General features: G+C 50.6%; 1 protein-coding gene across 7 annotated transcripts in view; it reads right to left on the bottom strand.

The window, feature by feature from the left end:
- The window catches only part of ppp1r13l (protein phosphatase 1, regulatory subunit 13 like), a 109748-nt gene that overhangs the window by 25425 nt on the left and 69372 nt on the right, over positions 1 to 14951 (bottom strand). For 2 of the 7 annotated variants that reach the window (XM_073029042.1, XM_073029049.1), the window contains exons 1-2: positions 10762 to 10896; positions 8067 to 8188 (exon numbers count right to left, since the gene is read on the bottom strand). The gene's annotated coding sequence lies outside the window, so the exon portion shown is untranslated. Of the gene's footprint in view, positions 1 to 8066; positions 8189 to 9649; positions 9670 to 10350; positions 10594 to 10761; positions 10897 to 14951 lie in introns of those variants that run through there. The other 5 variants (XM_073029045.1, XM_073029047.1, XM_073029044.1 and 2 more) reach the window with 4 other exon arrangements.

Below are 14951 nucleotides of genomic sequence, written 5' to 3'. Positions count from 1 at the left end.
GGGGTGGTGCGAGTGTAGACAAGCTGCAGTAGTGCATCCGGGCTCAACTGCAACAAGTTAAGAGAAGTTTGGGTAAGTATATGGATGGGAGGGCCACAGCCCACGTGCAGATTGATGGGACAAGGAAGAACGACACTTCAGCACAGACTAGATGGGCCAAAGGGACTGGTGCAGGGCTGCTTTGTTCTCTGATTCTACGAGTTGTTTCCTTACTTCCCTGGTCCCAGTTCCTTCTCATGTTCTCATTATAAGAACACAAGGTACCAGGAGCAGGCAATCCCTGTCAATCCTGCAAAAGGATCATCTTCTCTTCCCCATCAGCCCCAATTACCCTGATCATTCAAAGATACCTATTTTCCCCTTAAACACCCCCCCCCCCCCCCGATGATCCATTCTCCACAACTTTGCAGGCCACAGAATTCCAGGGATTCTCTGCTCCCATGCACTGCAGTTTTAAACCACTGACCCTTCCTGTCCCTTGTAACTATGTCCCCACATTGGAGATTCTCCCAGCAGTGACAATGAAACATCTACTTTTATAAAATTCTGCAAGATGTCGATGGGGAAGACAGTCAGAACCTTTCTTCCAAGGTAGAAACATCAAATACCAGATGATAGTCATTTCATGCACTTAAGGTGAGAAAGGCAAAGTTTAAAGATGCGTAGGTTAAATATTTTACACAGAGCGTTGGTGAAAGCAGGACTTATGAAGGTGTTCAGAGGCTGTCAGAGAGATACGTGAATGTACAGGGAACGGAGGGATATCAGTCACTTGCAGGCAGACAAGATTAGCTTAATTCATCATTACAGACCCCCCCTACCCAAACATGCCTCTTCCCATTACTACCCTTGGAGCCCGAAGAGGCACTCTCAGCATTTTAGGTGTTGGTTACCCATCGTTTCCAACAATGAGGGAGGCATCTTATAGCGAACGAGCTGTTGCACTGGGTTTGAAAAATCATCAGGACTGGAGCCTTCCTGGGCTGCAGTGGACGCCGCGTCATGCCTTTCGCTCTCCCCGAAGCGCTGCCGCGCCGCCCTCTTGGCTGTCGCGTCTGCCGAGCCTGGGGCAGGCACATCCCTGTCTGGCCGGGGTTGGAGGCTACCGGCTACCCTCAACCTGGTTTAGCCCACGTGTGGCCCCTGTCGCACACGAACAGTTACTCGCGGCCGCAGGCATGAGCCAGGTGGTGCGGGGAACCGAAGCTGGACGAGCTGCCCCCGGGGGCAGCATGACAAGCCCGCCGCCAGAGGTGCTACCCCTCCCTGGACACCCCATACACACACTCAACATTTTCCCCTCCTCCGTCAGACTTCTGAACACAACCTCACTATTTTTGCACTATACTTGTTCTCTTTGTAATTTGTACCATACTTTCTGTATTGCACTGTACTGCTGCCACAAAAGAACAAATTTCACAACATACAGTACGTCAGAGATAATAAACCTGATTCTACTTCTTGTGCGCTGAAGACCCCGTTCCCGATCTGTACCCCTCTACGTACCCAGATCAGGTCTCTTCAGCATCTGAAAAGTTTTACTAAAATCACCCCTTATTCTGCTAACCTCCAAAGAATACCGATCTAACTTCCTTATGCATTTGCAACAGGACCAGCTCTTCTTCCCAGCAATTACCCTGGGAGCTCAAAAAAATAGAGGGCTATGGGTAACCCTAGCCCTAAGGTAAGGACATGCACAGCTTTGTGGGCCGAAGGGCCTGTATTGTGCTGTAGGTTTTTCATGTTTCTATGAGTGGGAAACGTTTCCAAAGCCACTATGTCTTTTCGTTAAGAACTGTGCACAGTTTTCAAGGTGTGCCTTCAAGCACTACCCTGTACACGTGCAATCCCTTTACGTGAGACTGGGGTTTGATTCCCCAGTTTGAATGCTCTCCCCGTGACCGTTCCTCCGGCTGCTTCCGTTTCCCCCCACGTCCCAAGGATGTAGGGTATGGGCTAGGGTCAGTAAATCCTGGGCCAGAAGCGTGGCAGCTGTTGTTTGGCTGCCCGAGCACAATCCTCGCTGATTAGAAGATATACTTCACTGTCTGTTTCGATGTGACACAGAAAGCTCAGCTTTATCTTCTTTAGTCTCCAGCTCATGGCCAACGTGCCACTGGCATTTCTCACTAACACCAGTCTGCTCTGGCACTTCTCACAGACCCCAGTCTGCTCTGGCACTTCTCGCTGACCCCAGTCTGCTCTGGCACTTCTCGTTAACACCAGTCTGCTCTGGTACTTCTCACTGACCCCAGTCTGCTCTGGCACTTCTCGCTGACCCCAGTCTGCTCTGGTACTTCTCACTGACACCAGTCTGCTCTGGTACTTCTCACTGACCCCAGTCTGCTCTGGCACTTCTCGCTAACCCCAGTCTGCTCTGGCACCTCTCGCTGACACCAGTCTGCTCTGGCACTTCTCGCTAACCCCAGTCTGCTCTGGCACTTCTCACTGACCCCAGTCTGCTCTGGCACTTCTCACTGACCCCAGTCTGCTCTGGCACTTCTCGCTAACCCCAGTCTGCTCTGGCACTTCTCACAGACACCAGTCTGCTCTGGTACTTCTCGCTGACACCAGTCTGCTCTGGCACTTCTCACTGACACCAGTCTGCTCTGGCACTTCTCGTTAACACCAGTCTGCTCTGGTACTTCTCGCTAACCCCAGTCTGCTCTGGCACTTCTCACTGACACCAGTCTGCTCTGGTACTTCTCACTGACCCCAGTCTGCTCTGGCACTTCTCACTGACCCCAGTCTGCTCTGGCACTTCTCGCTAACCCCAGTCTGCTCTGGCACTTCTCACAGACACCAGTCTGCTCTGGCACTTCTCGCTAACACCAGTCTGCTCTGGCACTTCTCGCTGACCCCAGTCTGCTCTGGCACTTCTCACTAACACCAGTCTGCTCTGGCACTTCTCGCTGACACCAGTCTGCTCTGGCACTTCTCGCTGACCCCAGTCTGCTCTGGCACTTCTCGCTAACCCCAGTCTGCTCTGGCACTTCTCGCTGACCCCAGTCTGCTCTGGCACTTCTCACAGACCCCAGTCTGCTCTGGCACTTCTCGCTAACACCAGTCTGCTCTGGCACTTCTCACTGACACCAGTCTGCTCTGGTACTTCTCGCTGACACCAGTCTGCTCTGGTACTTCTCGCTGACACCAGTCTGCTCTGGCACTTCTCGCTGACACCAGTCTGCTCTGGCACTTCTCACAGACCCCAGTCTGCTCTGGCACTTCTCACAGACCCCAGTCTGCTCTGGCACTTCTCACTGACCCCAGTCTGCTCTGGTACTTCTCGCTGACCCCAGTCTGCTCTGGCACTTCTCACTGACCCCAGTCTGCTCTGGCACTTCTCACTGACCCCAGTCTGCTCTGGCACTTCTCACTGACCCCAGTCTGCTCTGGCACTTCTCGATGACCCCAGTCTGCTCTGGTACTTCTCGCTGACCCCAGTCTGCTCTGGCACTTCTCACTGACCCCAGTCTGCTCTGGCACTTCTCACTGACCCCAGTCTGCTCTGGCACTTCTCACTGACCCCAGTCTGCTCTGGCACTTCTCACTGACCCCAGTCTGCTCTGGCACTTCTCACTGACCCCAGTCTGCTCTGGCACTTCTCGCTGACCCCAGTCTGCTCTGGCACTTCTCACTAACACCAGTCTGCTCTGGCACTTCTCACTAACCCCAGTCTGCTCTGGCACTTCTCGCTGACACCAGTCTGCTCTGGTACTTCTCGCTGACACCAGTCTGCTCTGGCACTTCTCACTGACCCCAGTCTGCTCTGGCACTTCTCACTGACCCCAGTCTGCTCTGGCACTTCTCACTGACCCCAGTCTGCTCTGGCACTTCTCACTGACCCCAGTCTGCTCTGGCACTTCTCACTGACCCCAGTCTGCTCTGGCACTTCTCGCTGACCCCAGTCTGCTCTGGCACTTCTCACTAACACCAGTCTGCTCTGGCACTTCTCACTGACCCCAGTCTGCTCTGGCATTTCTCACTAACACCAGTCTGCTCTGGTACTTCTCACTGACCCCAGTCTGCTCTGGTACTTCTCGCTGACACCAGTCTGCTCTGGCACTTCTCACTGACACCAGTCTGCTCTGGCACTTCTCGCTGACACCAGTCTGCTCTGGTACTTCTCGCTGACCCCAGTCTGCTCTGGCACTTCTCGCTGACCCCAGTCTGCTCTGGCACTTCTCACTAACACCAGTCTGCTCTGGTACTTCTCACTGACACCAGTCTGCTCTGGTACTTCTCGCTGACACCAGTCTGCTCTGGCACTTCTCACTGACACCAGTCTGCTCTGGCACTTCTCGCTGACACCAGTCTGCTCTGGTACTTCTCGCTGACACCAGTCTGCTCTGGTACTTCTCGCTGACACCGGTCTGCTCTGGCACTTCTCACTGACACCAGTCTGCTCTGGCACTTCTCGCTGACACCAGTCTGCTCTGGTACTTCTCATTGACACCAGTCTGCTCTGGCACTTCTCACTGACACCAGTCTGCTCTGGCATTTCTCACTGACCCCAGTCTGCTCTGGCACTTCTCGCTGACACCAGTCTGCTCTGGCACTTCTCGCTAACACCAGTCTGCTCTGGCACTTCTCGCTGACCCCAGTCTGCTCTGGCACTTCTCGCTGACCCCAGTCTGCTCTGGCACTTCTCGCTAACCCCAGTCTGCTCTGGCACTTCTCGCTGACCCCAGTCTGCTCTGGCACTTCTCGCTGACCCCAGTCTGCTCTGGCACTTCTCGCTGACACCAGTCTGCTCTGGTACTTCTCGCTGACACCAGTCTGCTCTGGCACTTCTCACTGACACCAGTCTGCTCTGGCACTTCTCGCTGACACCAGTCTGCTCTGGTACTTCTCGCTGACCCCAGTCTGCTCTGGTACTTCTCGCTGACACCAGTCTGCTCTGGTACTTCTCGCTGACACCAGTCTGCTCTGGTACTTCTCGCTGACACCAGTCTGCTCTGGCACTTCTCGCTGACCCCAGTCTGCTCTGGCACTTCTCACTAACACCAGTCTGCTCTGGCACTTCTCGCTGACACCAGTCTGCTCTGGCACTTCTCGCTGACCCCAGTCTGCTCTGGCACTTCTCACTGACACCAGTCTGCTCTGGCACTTCTCACTGACACCAGTCTGCTCTGGTACTTCTCGCTGACACCAGTCTGCTCTGGCACTTCTCGCTGACACCAGTCTGCTCTGGCACTTCTCGCTGACACCAGTCTGCTCTGGTACTTCTCGCTGACACCAGTCTGCTCTGGCACTTCTCACTGACCCCAGTCTGCTCTGGCACTTCTCACTGACACCAGTCTGCTCTGGCACTTCTCGCTGACACCAGTCTGCTCTGGCACTTCTTGCTGACCCCAGTCTGCTCTGGCACTTCTCACTAACACCAGTCTGCTCTGGCATTTCTCACTAACACCAGTCTGCTCTGGCACTTCTCACTAACACCAGTCTGCTCTGGCATTTCTCACTGACACCAGTCTGCTCTGGCACTTCTCACTAACACCAGTCTGCTCTGGCACTTCTCACTAACACCAGTCTGCTCTGGCACTTCTCACTAACACCAGTCTGCTCTGGCACTTCTCACTAACACCAGTCTGCTCTGGCACTTCTCACTAACACCAGTCTGCTCTGGCACTTCTCACTAACACCAGTCTGCTCTGGCACTTCTCACTAACACCAGTCTGCTCTGGCACTTCTCACTAACACCAGTCTGCTCTGGCACTTCTCACTAACACCAGTCTGCTCTGGCACTTCTCACTAACACCAGTCTGCTCTGGCACTTCTCACTAACACCAGTCTGCTCTGGCACTTCTCACTAACACCAGTCTGCTCTGGCACTTCTCACTAACACCAGTCTGCTCTGGCACTTCTCACTAACACCAGTCTGCTCTGGCACTTCTCACTGACACCAGTCTGCTCTGGCACTTCTCACTAACACCAGTCTGCTAACTTTAAAAGGATCAGGAATCGAAGTTATTCACCATTTAGGTTTGCACGGGTTAGGTGTGTTGGTCAGAGCATGACATGCAACAAACAAAAAGCAATGTTTAATAACTATAACGAATTAGATAAAAGAAATGGAATAAAATGTGCGTGAATACATGAGTGCCAGGTTAACAGCTTTAGAAACAATGGTTTAAAGTGTTTACAGTGCACTAATGGGCAGTATCAGGTTGTGGGAATGTGGGAGTGTCTAACTAGAACAGTTTTTCAGGTTGACTACCCGAAGGAAGAAACTTTTAAAATGGAATGAAGTTTTTGTTTCAATGGCTCTTTCACGGTTTTTGGAAAAGACAGACTGCAGTGCCCACAATGATTTTTCCCACTCACTGCTCTGCGTCCGACTGATCCATGGATCGGTCCCACCAAAGCCTGACTTGTTTGTAGTCTCGCTCCATTCAGATAAGAATCTGCCTTTTGATTTCTCTCACCAATCTCACATGCCAACTTTCCACCCCCTCGAACACCCTACCTGCATCCTGCTATCGTCACAACATCCGCTTTGTGCCTTGTCACCTCACCAAGTTACGTGCCAATGTCTGCGACCCTACACTCTGCCCTGTTAATACACAGCAACGCACACAAAAGCTGGAGGAACTCAGCAGCTCTGGCAGCTATGGAATGTGTCGGGCCAAGACCCTTCATTAGGACTGAGAAGGAAGAGGGAAGAGCCAGAAATAAAGACGAAGAGGTTGAGGAGGAAGACTATCTAGAAGGTGATAGATGAAGACAGGTGCGTTGGAAAGCGCTGAAGAAGGAATCTGATAGGAGAGGAGAGTGGACCATGGGAGAATGGGAAGAAGGAGGGGCACCAGGGGGAGGTGATTGGAAAGTGAGAAGAGGCAAGAGGCGAGAATGGGGAACAGAAGAGGAGGGAAGGTAGAGGGGGGGAAAATGTTTTGACTGGAAGGAGAAATCGATGTTCATGCCATCAGGTTGGAGGCTGCCCAGATGGAATACGAGGTGTTGCAGCTCCACCCTGTGGGAGGTCTCATCGTGGCAAATGAGGAGACTACGGGCCGCCATGTCAGAACGGGAACTGGGAGAGGAATTAAAATGGCCGTCCACCAGGAAATCCCACTTTTAGCAGATGGAGGGAGCGGGGGTGCTCGACAACGCAGCCCCCCAGTTTACTTTGGGACTCATCAATGCAGAGGAGGCTGGAGCGTGAGCACTGAATAGAACAGATGAGCCCCAACAGACTCACTCAGAGGGACTGTTCGGCCATTTGACAGTATCGGAAAGCAAAAGCATCACCACCCAGAGACTCTCTGGAAGTCACGGATGAGGGACAAAACATAATGCTAGCAATTTTGTGAAGTGTTACATAAACAAGAAACAAAGAGAGGCAAAGAAAAAAAAAACCATCTGTGGTTGCCTGGAGATAGCACAAATTCCGGTGAAAACAACTAAGCTACAGTAACCGAGAGGTACGATACCAGCTCCTGAAGGCAATGACGATTTCAGAAAATCACAGGAGTAACTGTCACAGTATCACTGGAAAACTCACTGAACAATTCCATAGACAGAGATTATCTTATCAAATTACGAGTAAGCACAGGAAAGCTAAAATACAAGAAAAGTAAGTACACGCCAGTCGAGCAGCGAATTCAGAGAAAAGAAATGCTGCTAATTACACATTGCCAATGACAGCAAAGGGGATCTTTTCTGCCATAAATCTACCCCAAGGGCTAATTTACAGTGGCCAATTAATCTGGCAGCTCACCTTTGGGATGTGGGAGGATACCAGAGCACCCGGAGGAAACCCATGAACTTACAGGGAGAACGTAGCACCAGGGTCGGGACTGAACCCGGACTACCGGAGCAGCAAGATAGCAGCACGAACTGCTTTAAAATTTACAACTTAAAGTCAGGGAATCCCACAGCACAGAAACAGGCCTTTCTGCCCATCGTGTCCATGCCAACCCCCCCCCCGCCCTCACCTTCTCTAACGCATTAAGGGGGCATCAACCCGAAACAAAAAGCAATGTTCTGTTAGCACCTGCTGAGTGTCTCCAGCATTTTCAGCTGCGGTGGGAGATTTTCATGCAACCTGGGGACGGACTTACCCAACACAGGCGAAAACGCGTAGCTCAAGGGCACGGAGCTTATTTCGAGCTGGTCGTCTGCCATCCTCCCACAGGGGTACAGTATGCTGTGAGGGTACAGATGCTCCAGTAGAATAGTGGTCCTGAAATTCAAACAAAAAATACACAAATTCACTGCAGGGCTCAGCGCACGTGGCCACAAGACATCAGAGCAGGAGCAGGCCGTTCAGCCCATCGAGCCTGCTACACCATTCAATCATGGCTGGTTTATTTCTCCCCTCAGTCCCATGCCCTTGCTTTCTCGCTGGTGCCCCGACTAATCACGAGCCTGCCAACCTCTGCTGTCAGTACGACTTCTCCCCCACAGCCGTCAGCAGCAATGGACTGCACAGATTCACCACTCTCCGACTAAAGACGTTCCTCCCCATCTCCGCTCTTAAGGGTCGGCCTGCTATTCAGAGGCTGTGCCCCCGGTCCTAGACTCTCTCACTAATGGAAACTCCCTCTCCACCTCCGCTCTATCCACACCTAGGCAGTCAGTCGAGTCAAGATACACTAAATGGACGGGGAATACCAGCCGAGTCAGCACCTGTCTTAAGCACGTCAGGGAGAGTGATACACCGTCAGAGAATGTTCAACAATGGTCACCCTCCCTCCAAGCAACCATACCACTCCCTGAAGTTTAGAATCATAAAGCTGTACAGGACAGAAGTGGACCCTTCTGCCCATCCCAATCATGCTGAACTGCAAGCCCATCCGCGTTAATCCCATTTGTTTGCTTTGGACCAACATCTTTCTAAACCATTCCTATCCAGGTGGTAAATCTGACTTTGATCCCATCATTGACACATATCGTGAAAGTTGTTCTGCAATAGATCAAGAACTATATACATATGTAAAAAATAATTAAACATAGAGCAAAAAGAGCAAAAATAATGAGGCCCAAATACTCTTTCAAACACCACTGTAATTGTATCCCTGTCTGGCAGCTCACGCCACATACCCACCATCACCTCCCACCTCACCCTGTAGCTTTCAGCTCCACCGGGCCCAAGGTTGCCCCTCAGCCCGTGTGAGACAAAAGCCAGCCTATTCAATCTCTCCTCACGAATATAGCCACGCATTCACAGGACTGAGAACAACTGTGCTACCGTGGGCCGGCATGGCAGAGTCGTGGTTCGCGCGACGCTTTGCAGTCCCAGCCACCCGGGGTTCGATTCCCTGCTCTGCCTGTACGTTCTCGCGCCCGTGACCATGTGGGTTTCCTCCCACAGTCCAAAGACATAGCTGCTGGTAGGTTAGCTGGTCATTGTAAAATTGGGGGGGGGGGGGGGTGCTGGGTGACGCACTGTACGTCAATAATTTGAAGAATACATCACAGTTCATGCCCTTCGGCCAAAGATGTATTTCCAACCTTTTAACCTCCCTTCCATGTAGCCCTCCATTTTTAATTTCATCCAAGTTCCAATGAGTCTCTTAAATGTCCCAAACGTTTATCAGCTTCTACCAGAACCCCTGGCAGCCGTTCCACATACTCACCAGTCTATACAGAAGAACACTACCTCTGACATTCCCCCCTCCCGCCTATACTTCCCTCCAATCACCTTAAAGTGAAGCCCCCTCATTTTCCAGGCAAGATCCTGTTGAGCCAGGTGCAGTCACATCCCTCCTGTGGTGTGGCCTCGGGGCTCCACGCCCGTCCCCGTCTGGCCCGCCCGCGTACTGAGAGGACCGCGGAGAAACGCTGCTCCAGACTGAGAGCTGTGCTGAGGCCTGGTGCAGCCACCGCGAGGGCCCGGCGGGGAAGGGTTCTTCTCCTACCGGAGAGGGAGGGGCCGGGTGGGCTGAGGAAGCCCCTCCATTATTGTAGTAGGCAGCCACGAGGGGCAACTGTGCTGTAGGCTTCAAGGAATGTAATAGAACACTTCTGACTGTGGCTGCAGTTCACCGTTTATTCTTGCTAATAATTGTTTTTTACTGTGAATAGTGTTTATTCGATATTGAAGAAGTCACATCCAACACACATCCCCTAGCCCCCTCCTCTTAGCTGACTCGTAGATCAGTACAGCACAGGAACAGGACTTTTGCCCCGCGGTTGCTATGCCAAACATCATGCCAAATCAGAGCAACACAGACACGCAACGGGTCAGGCGACATCTAAGGAAAGGAATAATCATTCTCCGTCCTGACGAAATGCCTTTTACATGCCACCACTCAACCTGCTTCTATCAACCCCCAGTAGTCCACCCCCAGCACCTTCCCCACCGGGTAAATAAAAACCTGCCCCGCGCTTCTTTCAACTTACCCCCTCACCTTCGATATTTATTCCTTTTCCAAAAGACAGAATCAATACTTGCACAGTGACTCGCCACATACAAACTGCTCACTCTGTTCACTGCATTCCAATAATGACCACACACCACAGCATACACAAGAAGCCCAGAGCAAGTTCCGAGCTCATAAAACGTTGCCTTCCTTTGAACTCTTCGGAAACAGGACCTTTTCTCCTGATCTCCCAGCACCACAGGCAGAGTCAGAAATTCCTAACATTCCTTTAAAAGAATGTAACCCCTTAAAAGACCTCAGCACTGATGGCTAGTTCGCAGCTCTGAGGAGAAATGGGAGGCCACATTTTTCTTCCCTCTCCTCCACAGAAATCCCTGTTCCTTCAGATTCTCAGCTAAACAACAGGGGAAAAATATCAGAAACCACTTACAACATGAACAGTCTTTGGAGTGACGATTAGAGAGGGTTGAACTGATTAAAAAGCCAAGTACAATCAAAGCTTCAAGCAGATCCGCCTTTTATAACCACAGCAGGAATGTCTGTAGACCACTGCTGCACTCAGAGTCTGAAATCAAGAATCAGGGAGGAGCTTAATACTCCATCGATACAGCCCCACCCACACCAGCTGAATAAGCATCTTTTCAAGGTGTGTGTGCTGAAAGATTGCAATCATCTCTCCAATGAGTGACTTTATTCAGGTTTATCAAGTTTCGATAAGATCGTCAGCCTCAGTGACGTGAAAGACCGCAGGCAGGGTCCCCCGGAATTTCGATGTGGTTAGTAGAAGGAAGTTTAGCTATGTCCGTAGAAGCATACAGTGAACTGCGCCATTTGTGTCAATGGCCGACACAGTCCGAGCGTGAGCTGGGGACAGCCTGCCACGGGTCGCCACACTTCCGGAGCCAACATGCCACGCTAACAACTTACTAAGCCAACCCGTACATCTGCGGAATGTGGCAGGGAGCCGGAGGGAACGTACAAAGTCCTTTCAGGACAGTACCGGGAATTGAACACGCATCGCCGGTGCTGTAAAGCGTTCGGCTAACTGCCTGTGCCACCTCAGAAGTTTGTTCTCACTCACACACTTGAACCAATGTTCAGAAGCAAGAAAAGCCTTGAGCAGACAAGCTGCTCAGCAGGGGACAGCGCCCCATCGCTACAACCACCGCACTCTCATTAAATCAGTCTCCACAATAACACGACAGGTACACGGTTCGGAAGGGGTGAGAGGGAAGTGGGCTGAACTTGGACAGAGGTAGCACGGTAGCTCAAGGTCAGTGCCACGCCCTACAGCGCAGGTGTTCAGGGTTTAACTGGGCCACGGACAGTCCTGGCTGCAAGAGGAGGAGGGTTGGTCATGGGGCTCGCAACTCCAGCCCACAAAAACCCAGAGCTGCACAAACACCAACAAAGCTCCAAAGACCCCATCCCTGGGAGAGGAAGGTCCTTCACCTGGAAGACAACTCGAAAGACTGGCCCAGGACAAGAGGACTCTGGTGAGCTGGTGTCAGTGGCCTATGCCCCAGAAGGGGTGGGGGGCTTAAGAAGAAGAACGAGAGTCAGAAGATGAACTGGGGTTCATCTGCCACCTGTCCGTAAGGAGTTTGTACGTTCTCCCCGTGACTTTCCTCTGTGTGCTCTGCTTTCCAACCACATTCCAAAGACGGGTTAGTAAACTGTGGGCGTGTTATACTGGCACTGAAAGGGAAGGGGACGAGCGCATAGCATCCACCAGACTCGAAAACAGTTATGTTCCCCAAGGAGAAAGGCTGATCAATAACTTACCCGCTAGCCTACCCCCACACCCAATATCTCCATTACTGTATCACTTCCTGTCAGTCACCTGATGTGCCGACACTCCTGTCCAGCATCACTTTATGGACATACAATCAATGTATATAAACTATGAATTTATATTTTTTTAAATTATTATTGTGTTCTTTAACATTTTGTGTTTTTTTGTGCTGCATTGGATCTGGAGTAACAATTATTTCATTGTCCTTTACACACGTGTCCTGGGAATGACATTGGACAATCTGGAATTTTGAGAGCACGGTGACGCTCGTAGGCTGCCCTCCAGCACAGCCGCGGATGGTGTTGGTCATTGATCCAAAGGACACATTTCACTCTACGTTTCGACGTACCCACGACAAAGAAATGTCATCTAATCTACGGGAACCAGTTTAGTTTGCTTCTTGGTGGCCCATCCAGGCCAAAGGACGTGCTTCCCTTCTGTATTTGGTCTGTGACTCTATCAACCTCCAGCTTCACCAGAAAGCGCAGGCACGCATGGTCATGAGATGAGGGAACGACCAAATTCGCAGAGATGGCCTCCAGTTGGATGTATTGCTTTCATATTAAGAATGGCAATTGGAGGAACGACAGGAGGTGGTTCTCCCATAAGGTTAGGGCCATGTTACCATGGAAACAGGCCCTTCAGCCCATCGAGTACACAGTGACCACCAACCTGCTATTTACATTGAACATGCAATAATCCCATTTTTAACTCTTCTTCTCCCCCCCACAAAGATTTACCATTCACTTACACATTAGGGGCAATTTACAGAGGCTGATCCACAGGTCATTGGAAGGTGGGAGGAAACCGGAGCACGAGGTGAACAAGCCCAATCATGCAAAAGGAGAACATGCAAACTCCACACAGACAGCAGCTTAAGTCAGGATTGAACCGGTGCTGAAGGGCAGCACTTCTACATCCTACCTCACTGCTAAATCTTGAACATACAGCACTGTGCAAATGTCTAAGGCACCCCAGGCTTTTTACATAAAGTTTGTTTTAGATGTCTGTTTTTTGTCTTCTCCATTAGTGAGTCAGTAGAAAAGAGCAAACGTTACATTTCCAAATATTTGTTTTCCAAAAATTTAAATTTATGGAGAAATATTTGTTTCATTAAAGAAAGTAACATTAAGCAATAGACCATATTTCAAGAAAACTTGATGACTTCATACATATCCAGCCCAGTCCATGATAGATAGATAAGATAGATACTTTATTCATCCCCATGGGGAAATTCAACTTTTTTCAAAAGATTTGGCAAAGATAACAATCAGATGATAATTATCAATGACGTGATGACTTGGATGAATTCAGCCGACTAAAGGAAATGGAAATGAGTGAAGAAGGAATGAAACTGGGTGATGGACAACCAAACTAAAAGCTGTGGCAGATGTGACAGTTTAACCTTGAAATCGTCAATTCCTACTCCACAGCAAGAGCAAACAGACAAGGCACTCATCCTGCGTCAGCAAGGTCTCCCCCGAGAAGAAATTTCACGGCAGACAGGAGTTTCAAGATGTGCTGTCCATGCTCTTCTGAAGAAGCACAGAGAAGTGGACGTGGTTGAGGTCAGAAACGCAGCGGTCGGCCATGGAAACTGAGTGCAGTAGACGAGACACATACATCAAACTGATGTTCTTTCTAAATCGGAAGAAGTCCAGCACTGCTGTCACCTCTGAACTCGCAGAAACCACCGGAACCCAAGTACGCCCCTCTACAGTCCGGAGAAGTCTCGTCACAGGTGGACTTCCTGGAAGAGTTGCTGCCAAAACACCATCTCTCCGAGTGCAAACTAAACCAAGAGACTCGCCTACGCACAAAAACACGAGGACTGGGTGCTGGACAACGGCAGCAAGCGCCCCAGACCAACCAGTCAGAACCTGACATTTCTGGCTCAAGCAGGAGGCAGATTGTCTGTAAAAGAGCTGGAGAGCGCGACGTGGATGGGTGTCTGTAACCAACAGCGAAGCACTGTGGAGGTTCCCTGCAGGCTTGGGGCCAGCTTTTCTGCAAATGAACTGGCTGATTTGGTCAGAATTAAGGGAATCCTCAGTGCTGAGAAGTACAAGCGGGTTCTCATCCATCACACCATGCCGTCGGACAGGCAGCTGATCGGTCCCAACCTCCCTACAGACCTCACAATGTCCCCAAACACATGGCCAAGGTCATAAAGAACTATCCTCAGTGAGAAGAAGAACAAGGAGTTCTGTAACAGACGGTACACCCTCCACAGAGCCCTGATCTCAACATCGTCCAGACCGTCTGGGATTACCCGGAGAGACAGAAGCAAGCGAGACAGCCAAAGTCTGCAGAAGAACCGTAGCAAGTTCTCCAAGATGCTAGGATCAACCTACCAGACGATTTTCTTATAAAACCGCACAACAGATTACCCAAGGGAATTGATGCACTTTAAAAGGTGATCACTGCAAATATTGGTTTGAGTTTTGTTTTAACTGTTTACTGCTCTTTAGAAACTTTTCATTATTTTAGTACTGTACACTGAGTGGCCACTTTATTAGGCACACCTGTTCATTAATGCCAATATCTAATCAACCAACCACGAGGCAGCAACTCATAAAAGCATGCAGACAAGGTCAGGAGGTTCAGTTGTTGTTCAGACAAACATTAGACTAGGGAAGAAATAGGATCTGTGACCACAGAATAACTGTTGGTGCCAGACCGGGTGGTGTGCGTATCTCGAAGTGCTGATCTCCTGGGGTTTGACACACAACAGTCTCTGGAGTTTACAGAGGACGGTGTGAAAAATCCAAGTGAGCGGAGGTTCCGTGGGTGAAAGTGACTTTTAATGAGAGAGGTGTTAGGGT

Source organism: Hemitrygon akajei, chromosome 25 (genome assembly GCF_048418815.1).
Source record: "Hemitrygon akajei chromosome 25, sHemAka1.3, whole genome shotgun sequence".
Classification (NCBI taxonomy): Eukaryota; Metazoa; Chordata; class Chondrichthyes; order Myliobatiformes; family Dasyatidae; genus Hemitrygon; species Hemitrygon akajei.
The sequence above is the reverse complement of the archived record's forward strand: the minus strand, read 5'-3'. Positions and strand labels throughout refer to the sequence as shown.